Genomic DNA, 12,103 nt, shown 5'->3' with positions numbered 1-12,103 from the left:
AAGAACAAATAGAGAATGTAAGTGTATGTATATCATCTTTAGACACTTTACATACTCTTTTTATAATGAATTTTTCAGGTTTTGTCTTGATTCCCAGTGTTTTCCACATTCCTTTAATGAGTGGGGTGAAAATAAAAAAAATAATTAACATTTTAAACTTTTTAATTATAAACCTTTGCTTCCAGCCAACAGTTAATTTGTGTGTTAACACTTCCTGTCCCATGTCGTGTGAAATGCTGAAATATTCAAGAATATTAGATCTGAACAGGGGCGGGGAGCTAACTAGGAAGATGTAATGGGATTACATTAATTTAATTACAAATTAAAAAGTGTAATTAAATTAAATGTCAATATTTCAAAGGGGGTTACATCTGATTTTTTTCAGACACACACATATCCACATACACATTTAATTGATTTCTTTCATAAACTGCACTGACTGTTCTAAATCGTTTCAGGAGTTTAGGACACAAAATAGGACACATGCTTAATCGATATCTGTCTTATTTCCTTATTATTATTATTTATTTTAATATACATGAGAGAGTCGTAAAACAAAAATAACAATAGAAACATTCAGTAACAAAGGTAAAGTACAGTAAAATAATACATTAAGAGCAAAAGTATTTAAATGTAATAAACTGATGGAAAATATACAGTAGGTGGACAGCCTAATTGGGCATTACGTTACTGTAATTCAAGCATGTAAGTCGCGTGTTAAAATCATTAAAAGCTAAATGTTTTCATTTTCATTTCGGTTCATTCTTGGTTTAAAAAAAAATCTTCAGGTTCCATATGCAGAGCGAAATGAGAACAGTCCAGCATTTAGCAATAATTAGTATTAACTCTGTTATTATTCTTGATTTTTCAAACTACCAACACTTTGCATTTTTGAATTATGCCTTATGTGTGACCAAAAAATTAAGTATTATTTATTTCAGCTGTTTGATAGCGCTGGTGCCTCGCACACATATTCACTGGAAACAGCAGTCGTTCACCAGGCATTCAGCGTGAGCACTTTGACATATTGTTAATTATGATTTTTTTCCATCTATACTGAAACACGCGTGAACTACACAGCCTATTTACCTCATGAATAATAGTTAAGCTTCAAATGGGCAACATCACGAATATGGAAACGTTTGGATTTCTCCCGAATGAGAAAGCCCAACCTTACCTTATGCTTAGCTTTATCAGAATCAGAATCAGAATGAGCTTTATTGCCAGGTATGTTTACACATACAAGGAATTTGTTTTTGTGACAGAAGCTCCGCAGTACAACAGAATGACAGTGACAGAACATAAAACACATAATAAAAGAATATAAAAATACAAAAAATACAAATAAGTAGATAAGGAATGACAATATACAAATTGACAATTGTAGGCAGGTATATTACAAAAATGCAGTTATGTATGTACATGTATATTATGTGCAAAATTTAAGTGTATACTAAGTATGTGTGTTAGATAAATTAAGTGTATGTGTATATAAATATAAAGTGTAGTGTGTTCAGTGTGTATCAGCTGTTCATAAGATGGATTGCCTGAGGGAAGAAACTGTTCCTGTGTCTGGTCGTTCTGGTGCTCAGTGCTCTGTAGCGTCGACCAGATGGCAACAGTTCAAAGAGGGAGTGTGCTGGATGTGAGGAGTCCAGAGTGATTTTAACAGCCCTTTTGCTCACTCTGGATAAGTACAGTTCTTGAATAGATGGGAGAGTTGAACCGATGATTCGCTCAGCAGTCCGGACTACCCTCTGTAGTCTTCTGAGATCAGATTTAGAAACTGAGCTGAACCAGACAGTTACTGAAGTGCAGAGGATGGATTCGATGATGGTGGAGTAGAACTGTTTCAGCAGATCCTGTGGCAGGTTAAACTTCCTCAGCTGGCGAAGGAAGTACAGCCTCTGCTGGGCCTTTTTCACAATGGAGTCAATGTGAATGTCCCACTTCAGGACCTGAGAGATAGTGGTGCCCTGAAACCTGAATGACTCCACTGCAGTCACAGTGCTGTTCATGATGGTGAGTGGGGGGAGTGCAGGGGGGTTTCTCCTGAAGTCCACAATCATCTCCACTGTTTTGAGCGTATTAAGCTCCAGGTTGTTGAGAGTGCACCAGACAGCCAGCTCTTTAACCTCCTGTCTGTAAGCAGACTCGTCACCGTCCTGAATGAGGCCGATGAGTGTGGTGTCGTCTGCAAACTTCAGGAGCTTGACAGAGGGGTCCTTAGATGTGCAATCATTAGTGTACAGGGAGAAGAGCAGTGGGGAGAGAACGCAGCCCTGGGGAGCTCCGGTGCTGATTGTACGGGTGCTGGATCTGTATTTTCCCAGCCTCACTAGCTGCTGCCTGTCTGTCAGGAAGCTGTTGATCTACTGACAGACGGAGGTGGGCAAGGAGAGCTGAGTTAGTTTGGGCAGGAGGAGGTTTGGCATGATCGTGTTAAAAGCCGAGCTGAAGTCCACAAACAGGATCCTCACATAGGTCCTCGGTCTGTCTAGGTGTTGCAGAACATAATGCAGTCCAATGTTTACTGCATCGTCCACAGACCTGTTTGCTCTGTAGGCAAACTGAAGAGCAAGGGTCCAGTGATGTCCTTCAGGTGGGCCAGCACCAGTTTTTCAAATGACTTCATGACTACGGATGTTAAAGCCACAGGCCTGTAGTCATTTAGTCCTGTAATTTTGGGTTTCTTTGGGATGGGGATGATGGTGGAGCGTTTGAAGCATGAAGGGACTTCGCACAGCTCCAGCGATCTGTTGAAGATCTTTGTGAAGATGGGGGCCAGCTGGTCAGAACAGGATTTCAGACAGGCTGGTGTAACACAATCTGGGCCTGGTGCTTTTTTCCTTTTCTGCTTCCAGAAGACCTGGCGCACCGCATCCTCGCTGATCTGTATTGCAGGTGTGGGGGAGAGGGGAGATGCAGGAGGTGTGAATGGTGAGAGTGCTTGATTGGAGAGGTGTTCAGGATGGGTTGCAGGAGCTGTTAATGGTGTGAACGGTTGTTTGGAGAGGCATTCAGGGTTGGTTGCATGAGTTGTTATTGGTTTGAACGGTTGTGTGGAGAGGTGTTCAGGGCAGGTGATGGGTGTTCTTTCAAACCTGCAGTAAAACTCGTTCAGATCGTCTGCCAGTCGTTGATTTTCCACAGTGCTGGAGGGGGGTGCCTTGTAATTGGTGATCTTCTTTAGACTTTTCCACACTGATGCTGAGTCGTTGGAAGTGAACTTCCAACGACTCCTTATTTTTTCAGAATAATTCCTCTTTGCCACTCTGATCTCCTTTTCCAGTGTGTATTTAGCCTTTTTATACAAGACATTGTCCCCCTTCACGTAAGCATCTTCTTTGGCCTGACGGAGCTGTCTGAGTTTTGCAGTGAACCACGGTTTGTCATTGTTGTAATTTAGTTGAGTCTTGGTAGGAATACACATATCCTCACAGAAACTGATATATGATGTTACAGTCTCTGTGAGTTCATCCAGATCGGTGGCAGCAGCTTCAAAAACACTCCAATCAGTGAGGTCAAAACAAGATTGTAAATCCTGCTCTGCTTCATTAGTCCATCTTTTTACAGTCCTCAATACAGGTTTAGCTGATTTTAGCTTCTGCCTGTAGGTCGGTATAAGATGAACCAGAAGGTGATCAGAACGTCCCAAAGCTGCTTGTGGAACAGAGTGAAATGCATCCTTTATTGTTGTGTAACAGTGATCCAATATATTACTGTCTCTGGTGGGACAGGTAATATGCTGTCTGTATTTTGGCAGTTCACGGGAGAGATTGGCTTTATTAAAGTCCCCGAGAATGAGACTGTCTCTGTGATCTGCTCAACGAGTTTCTGTAAAGTCAGACTTACTTGCGCTTGCGGAGGAATGTAAACACTAACCAGAATGAACGAGTGAAACTCCCGCGGCGAATAGAACGGCTTGCAGTTGACAAACTGCATTTCTAGATCAGGACAGCACATCTTCTTTAACACAGTTACATCTGTACACCACCGTTCGTTGATGTAAAAGCATGTCCCGCCGCCGCGCGATTTCCCCGTCGATTCTGCGTCGCGATCCGCTCTAAACAGCTGAAAGCCCGGCAGATGGAGCGCGCTGTCCGGTATGGTGTCATTCAGCCAGGTTTCCGTGAAACACAGAGCAGCAGAGTGTGTGAAATCCTTATTTGTCCGAGAGAGCAGAAGCAGTTTGTCCGTTTTGTAGGGTAGAGAGCGTAGATTTGCCAGATGGATGCTAGGCAACGGCGTTCGAAATCCGCGCTTCCTGAGTCTGACGAGCGCGCCAGCTCGCTTTCCCCGCCTGTGCATCCTGAAGCGTTTGATCAGCGCCGCTGCTCCTCCGATAACAATATTCAGTAAAACGTCTGAATAATTGAAATCCGGAAAAACATCTTGTGGTGCGTTCTGCCGAATGTTCAGCAGTTCATCCCTGGTGAAACTGATTGCAGGAATATAACTAAAGACAGGACAAACTAACAAAAAGGCAAAAACATATGCAGAGCACGTCACGGAGGCAGCCATCCTGTACCGGCGCCAAGAAAAAAAAAAAAAAAATTACATTATTATTATTTTTTTTTATTATTATTACTAAGCCTATATTATTATATACTGCAATTATATTTATCCATTAGATTTATATATTTTTAATTCTTGTTTTGTTCTGATAAATTTGTTAAATTTAAAGGATTTGTTGTAAAGTGAAGGAAACTAAAAATATCCTGTTGGTACATTATAACATTTTTAGGCCGGCCGTTATTATTTCTAAATGTAATATAATGCAACTTATACCTGACTTATATTTTTTCCTCTCACAAACTCTGATTTATTTTTTACCGTGTTTAAAAAAAATAAAAACATGCAGCAAATGAAAATATTATCCGTTAAAATGAAACCTATACACGACTCATATATTTTTTTTCCTCTGACAAACGTAATTTATTTTTTAGCGTTATTCAAAAAAATAAAATAAAAACATACAATTGGCCTGAGTAATTTTGACCATTACAGAATCGTGACTTTAAAGGTTAGTGATTTAGGAGGTGAAAATTACTAATTGCATGGATTTTAGAGCATAACAACTGAAGGTTTATGAAACATTAGCCAATAAAGCATTTTTTAAAACAACGGAACTTAAAGTTGTGAACTAAAATATTATTTCAACCATACAGCATGTGCATACATAAAATGCATACTTTTCATAACATTATATTATTAATAAAATGCATAACGTTTGGATTTGTACTTCAGTATAATGAGCTCCAAGTTTAAGAATAGCCCTAGACTAGTCTCTCTCTCTCTCTCTCTCTCTCTCTCTCTCTCTCTATTTAACAGCATTAGCTCAATGAAATACGCCTTCCTTCCGTTAGAATGAATGTTTTCCTGCTTGCTACATGTTGGTCTCATGATCAATAAGTTGTATTCGTCTCAATCTGATTCAGTAAAGTCAAACCGCAGACAGTGAAGCCTCATCACTGAGCTCGAGTCCCGCGCCCTGTGAGGCGGGAACAGAGGATTCCGCTTGGTCTTAAAGCCTTCTGCGAACACCCACGATCACAAATAACAATGATTTTCGTAAAATAATGATTAATTATTAATTGATGATTTGTTATTATCATTATGGTCTCGTGAAAATAATAATATGGGCTGCGAGAAAATAATGAATACAAAGAGTAGTGCTGCTGAGTGCAGGCATGTTTCAGCCCAGTAACACACCGTTCTTCAGAGCCAAAACACAGACCGAATTCAGTTCAGCTGGAGGGGGTTGGGTTTTTGGGGTTAGTTATGTATGACTTGTGGGGGTCGAGATAAAGGTCTGAATTGCTCTTTCATATGGACAGTGTCTTATGAGGCTTTCACTTGCTGAACTGGTTTATATAGGACTGTTGTTTTGGTTATAGACTAAAAAATGGTCTGTCCCCACATAAGATTTTTCTAGTTCTAGTCGTTCGTTTGTTATAGTCAACTAATCAGAGGTTTATATTTAATTTACATAATGAAGTCTTAATATATTCCAAGCTCAAGCACATGCCTTAAGTTTGCAACAAAGCACATGCAGAAGTAGCCTAATAATTGTGAAAAATGAGACATTTTAATTATTTATTAATAAACAAATGTTTTCTTGTCGGCTGCAGGATGAAATTCACAGTGCTGGCTCTCTCCGACAGAGAAATGCAACATTCACAGATTACACAATGCTTTCGTTTTCGTTTAAAAAACATTTAAAGCTTTCTGTAGATATATTTTTCATGTATGTGAGACACCACGATATTATGTTAATTAAAAAATTATAAATTCATTATCAGGAAAAAATTAAAGTGATGAGACGGCGCCTACTTGTCATTAATGCACATTAATAATTTTTGCACAAACACTTGAATATGAGCGTCGTGGTTTTTAACTCGCTTCAAGAGCGCTCCATCACGAGTACAATTCATGCCAACAGCCCATAATATAACTGCATATTCAGCAAGAATTCATGTTAAACATATTAAGTCATCAAGTTTAGACACACTTTTAGCGCAGCGGGGCACAGATGACAACTCTCGCGTCCGGTGTAGACACAGAAAGTGACTGCTCTATTTACAAATAAGTTATATAAGAAAAAAATAACTAAACCAGCGGCATAATGAGATGGAAATATAGACTAGAAAATATATTAACAGGTCCTCCGTCCATGACACTGACTCACTGCGGAGCTGCCAGTTTTAATCTGAACAGCTCTTAATGCTGGATGGATGGTTAGATGCATGATGGGCTAGTATTAAAAAAATAAATAAATAAAAACAAAGGTCTTTCCAGCATCAAGGTAATAACATTACTGTTTTTTTTAATCATCTTGTTGCAGTTATAAATTTGAACTATATTAAAACTTGTTTTGTAAAATTTCTTCGTCATTTGAATATTGATTTAAAAATCGGTTTAAATCATAAATCAGATTTTTTTTTTCTAAAATAGAAATTTGTGAATTTTGTGAATTTTGTTGATTATAATGAGAGAACTTGAGTTTAATCGTGAGGACAGTTTATTAATCCGTCCATTCTTTAGAGTTTCAAAGATTTAATCGTGCAGGTTTAATTTTATTCGTTTCTTGTTTTAGGCAAATTAGGCAGTTTACAGACAAATGTCTTTTTCCCAATAAGTTATGTCAAAATAAAGGACAGGTAACGAATAACAAAAATGCATGTTGTTTTATTAAAGGACAAAATATATTTATATTTAAAATATAAATTAAAATATAGGCATAATATATGAAAATATTGACATTTTGGATATTAATCCATGTAGCCTACCCCCTAAAATAGGCTACCACTTTTAATGCTCCGATGAAAAGTAAACCACAATTTCTTTTGAATAATATAACGCATAATTAATATAATATAAATAACACTGCACACCTTTTAAATGTGTGTCACGCTGTCTGGTCTGTGTTTCCCTGAGTCTCCACTAGTGGTCTCACTTCCCCATTGGCACCTCACCGTAGGCACTACAATTCCCACAAAGCCTCATCCCTTCATCACAGTAATTGCACTCCTGTTAATTGCACTCAGGTGTCTTCACTTGATATTCATTACCCTGCCTATATTAACCGGTCTTTTTCTGTTTGTCTTCATGGAGTCCTTTTCATTCCATCACCCAGTTTCCTCGCCTTCTGAGTTTCCTGTTCCAGTTCCTATTCCCGTTCCTGTTCCTTCCCTGTTTGTTTGCCGTTTGGATGGATTTATGGTTTTGACCCCTGCTTGTTGGATTCTGATTTTGATTACCCATTAAATACCACACTGCGTTTGGATCTCTCGTCTCCTGTGTTTCTCTGGGTTCCGATCGTAACAATGTGTCAAATCTAAAATATGGTTTAATACCATGTAGCTTAGAAAATATAAGCACAGACTCAGGCACATGCTTGACATATCCTGCTTGAATTCCTTCTAAGAAATGCACATAACTTCATAAATACCAAACTTTCATCTGTGAATATTAAATATAGTAAATATTTAAACTATAGTGTTTTTCTTTCATTGTCAAATCTAACACATCAGCGAGGCAAAACTGATGTCTATTTGCGAAAATGTGCTTTGATGCGCTTGTTTGATAACTTGTGGTTAAAGCGCCACTCAGCGGTCAAAAGCTGCAAATGCACTTTATAGACGCCGCTGCGGTAAAAAGGGCCTTTTGAATGTCTACTGTAGTACAGATGCACTGAAGAGAGAAAAACTAAAAATAAATTAAAATTAAATTAATATGAAGCTTTAGTTTTACAAATCGTCATACATTTTGTTAAGTATATTTTAGGTGACTAAAAGGTCAGAAGTCTATAAGATGTATCCATATTCTTTGAAAAACCTTAACCTTGTTTCTTAAGTTGTAGGTCTACTGTTCCAGTCATGATGTTTCATTCAAAAGTTGTTTAAACAGTTCAAATGCTGGAGGACTTAGTTGATTCAAGTTGAGCAAAATGTATTTTATTTTAAATTTTTTGCTGAATATGATATTATGCCAAGCCTTTTTGCAGATGTAGGATCAAGAGTCTTGTCCAATTCCATACCAAAGAGATATTGTGTTGGCATATTGTCCAAAGGAATTTGTAAAACCTTGATTTTGAAATCCTCTACTGCTTTCGAGAAATATTTTAGTTTTCTACATTCCCAAAAGATGTACATAACTTATCCTATGCAGGTTTTACATCAGTGACATCTGGATGATACATTAGGATACATTTAACTCAAACGAAGTGGGGTAAAATACATTCTATGTTTAAATTTATAGTCATGTTCAGCTGTTTGGTTACAAGAAAATGAAGTGAAAATATTCTACATAATACAAAAACTTTGAAGATTAATCAAAAATTTATCAAATCTACATTAATAAAGTAATTGATGCTGAGTGCAATTAGCAGTATTTATTCTTATTTGTCTACATATTTTATCTTCATTACAAATCTTGTTTGGTTTTATTTTGGATTATTGCATGTAAAAAAAATTTTTTACTTAGTAATGCATATGCGAAATGTGAATTATTATTCATATTCAAGTGTTTGTGTGAAAATTATTAATGTGCATGCATGATAGGGAGGCGCCCTCTTGATCAGGTGATTTTTTTCCTGATAATGAAATAACTGAAAATTGTGGTGTCTCACATTCATGAAAAATATATCTACAGAGAGCTTGAAATGTCTTTTGAATGAATCAATTCAAACGAAAGCATTATGTAATCTGTGAAGGTTGCATTTCTCTCTAAAGGCGCGTCCATGTGGAGAGAGTCAGCACTGTGAATTTCATCTTGCAGCAGACAAAATGTCTCCTTTTTCACAATTATGAGGCTACTTCTGCCAGTGCTTCGTGGCAGACTCAATGCATGTGCTTGAGCACGGAAAATATTAAGGCTCAAATATGGATAATAGATGTGAATTTAATATAAACCTCCGATTAGTTTAATAATGACAAATGAACATCTAGAAACTAGAAAAATCTTACATGGGGACAGACCTATTAAATACCCTCTAGACATCTCTATTGAAGTTTTTAAAGCATTTTATGCATGTTTATAATGCATGTGGATTTCACAGATCTAAAATAGCATATAAAACATTTTCATAGACAGATAGTTTTGATTTCTTTGTATTTACATCGAGTTTTAAAACCCTCTGGAGTCGATTAACGCGGATACGCGTTATGAGTCATTTTCTCCTGATAACCCCGAAAAGAACTTAAATTACACTTTCAGTTTTAATCGTACAGATAAGAGCAATACATCAATCAAATCTGTAAAGGTTTTTTTTAATACAGACATAATAACAACAGAACTTTGTGCACTTATAAAATAAAGATAACAAACAAGGTGTGCTATCTGCAGCCTTTGTCTGCGCTGATCTTCATTTGGAAACACGTCATTAAAATGAACTGTAACTCCGTAAATACTCAACGAAGAGACATGAGAGAGATATCTATAGAAAGCTTGACATGTCTACTTTTAAACTAAACAAGTGCTGCAGAAAACAGATATTCTGTGATAAAGTAATCCATATGAAAACAATGCAATGTCCTTTTTTCCACGTCTCCCTTCATTATCTTCTAAATGAGACACGCCCCCGCGCTGAACGCTCTATTCAGATTCTAATGTTTCACTAAAGCGCGCGGCTTGAATACGCCCACACAACTGAAGACAACGCAGCAAGACTGTTCTTCAAGTTTTTATTTTTATTTTACTGTTTGTTTCGCGATGAGAGGAATAAGACATAATTAACCCCGAAAAGATGTGATGTTGAGGATTTGAGATTTGGATTTCCTCAGAAAAAAAGGATGAAGTGCTTTATTCAGCAGAGATCATAAACATGAGTAAGTCTGCTTTTATTTATTTATATACTTGTACTAGCTTTCACATAACCTGTAAACATTTTACTAGTTATACTTTTTTTGATGTCGGGACTGTTTGGGTTTCAGAAAAGCATAAAGAGATGGTTCAATATATTGGTACTGAAGAGGCTACATTCTGAGAGAATTTATATTTATATTTTATTTTTTCATAATGAGCAAAAATATGCCAAAGTGGACCGCTGCTCGCCCCGAATGTCACGGTGAACAGCTGCTGTTTCCAATGAATATGTGCACGAGGAACCAGCACGAACAAAGAGCTGAAACTGAAATTAATCAATATTTGCCCACACAGTAAATGCATAATTCAAAAATGCAACGTTTGTAAAATCAAGAATAATAACAGTTAATATTTATTGCTAAATGCTTGACCGTTATCATTTTGCTCTGCATATGGAACCTGAAGATTTTTTATAAATTTTTTTAACCAAAACTGAACCCGAAATGAAAGGTCTTTCTCTTTTTCGCAAAAGATTTTAACACCCAACTGATTTGCAGTTAACGCCATCCGTGGCCCTGCGGTGGCAGTACACACGGCGGTAGTACCATATTTTCCGCACTATAAGGCACACTTAAAAGCCTTTAATTTTCTCAAAAAACGACAGTGCGCCTTATAATCCGGAGCGCCTTATATATGGATCAAGGCGCTCTGTCAAAATGAGTTGAATTGAGTTATGCACTAACGTTTGATTTAGTGGTATCAGACTTTTTCTTTTACTACGTGTTTACTGAATTAGGGAAAAGTTCCTCTCCACATTTGGGAGGAGAGTGAGCAAGGCTGGGAGATACTGTTAATATGCACATCAATGTTTGAACAACGTTACCATGGGAGTGAACAGAGTTGTCAGAATGCTTAATAAAGTTTGACTTTATCTGACTGTTTTGTTGACATTCCCTTTAGCACAGCTCCATCTAGTGGATGCATAACGCAAACCCAGTCAAATGTTTGACTGCAGTATCTTCTATTCTATGCGCCCTATATATGAAAACAGTTCTAAAATAGGCCATTCATTGAAGGTGCGCCTTATAATCCGATGCACCTTATAGTGCGGAAAATACGGTACTCATTCTGGTTGTCCACCTACTGTAGTGACACTACTTATTTTAAATAGGTTAACTTGTAATCTGTAATCTAATAATTTCCGAAGTAACTTTGCCAACACTGCATCTGAAACACTCAACGAAAGAACATGTCAGATGTTTATATACAGTTGCTGTGCAACAGTTGAACAGAAGGAAAAGTTTGCTTTTCTTTTCCACTTAGACACATTAAAGGTTTGATGCTGTTAACTTTAAATGTCTTAAACATTAAACATGCACCGACTATTGTTTGCCAAGTCTTACTTAGTCCTTACTACTTCTTGAAACAGCATTCAGCAATATTTCAAAAACAGAAGAATCTCCAACACATGCAGTTTATCCCTTTTCTATGGGTATGAGTATGTTACTATAATACCATGAACAAAACTAAAACTGCTCTTAACTAATTTTCATTTACATAATGTGACTTCCTTAAATTGGCCAACTGCCATTTAAATTCATACACTAATATTTACAGTGTGTGCATAATTATTATGCAAGATATTCTGATCATATTTTTTCCCAACCACATTGCCTCAGCTGTCTTGCACTGTATATCCTAATCTTTTGATATAGATTTTTGTGTGGGGTTGTACTGCTATTTTGTTTATACAGGCTGTTATGTCACTTGTTATTTTCATGATGTTGTCAATTCA

This window comes from Carassius carassius, chromosome 1 (assembly GCF_963082965.1).
Source record: "Carassius carassius chromosome 1, fCarCar2.1, whole genome shotgun sequence".
Lineage (NCBI taxonomy): Eukaryota > Metazoa > Chordata > Actinopteri > Cypriniformes > Cyprinidae > Carassius > Carassius carassius.
Note: the sequence above shows the minus strand (reverse complement) of the source record.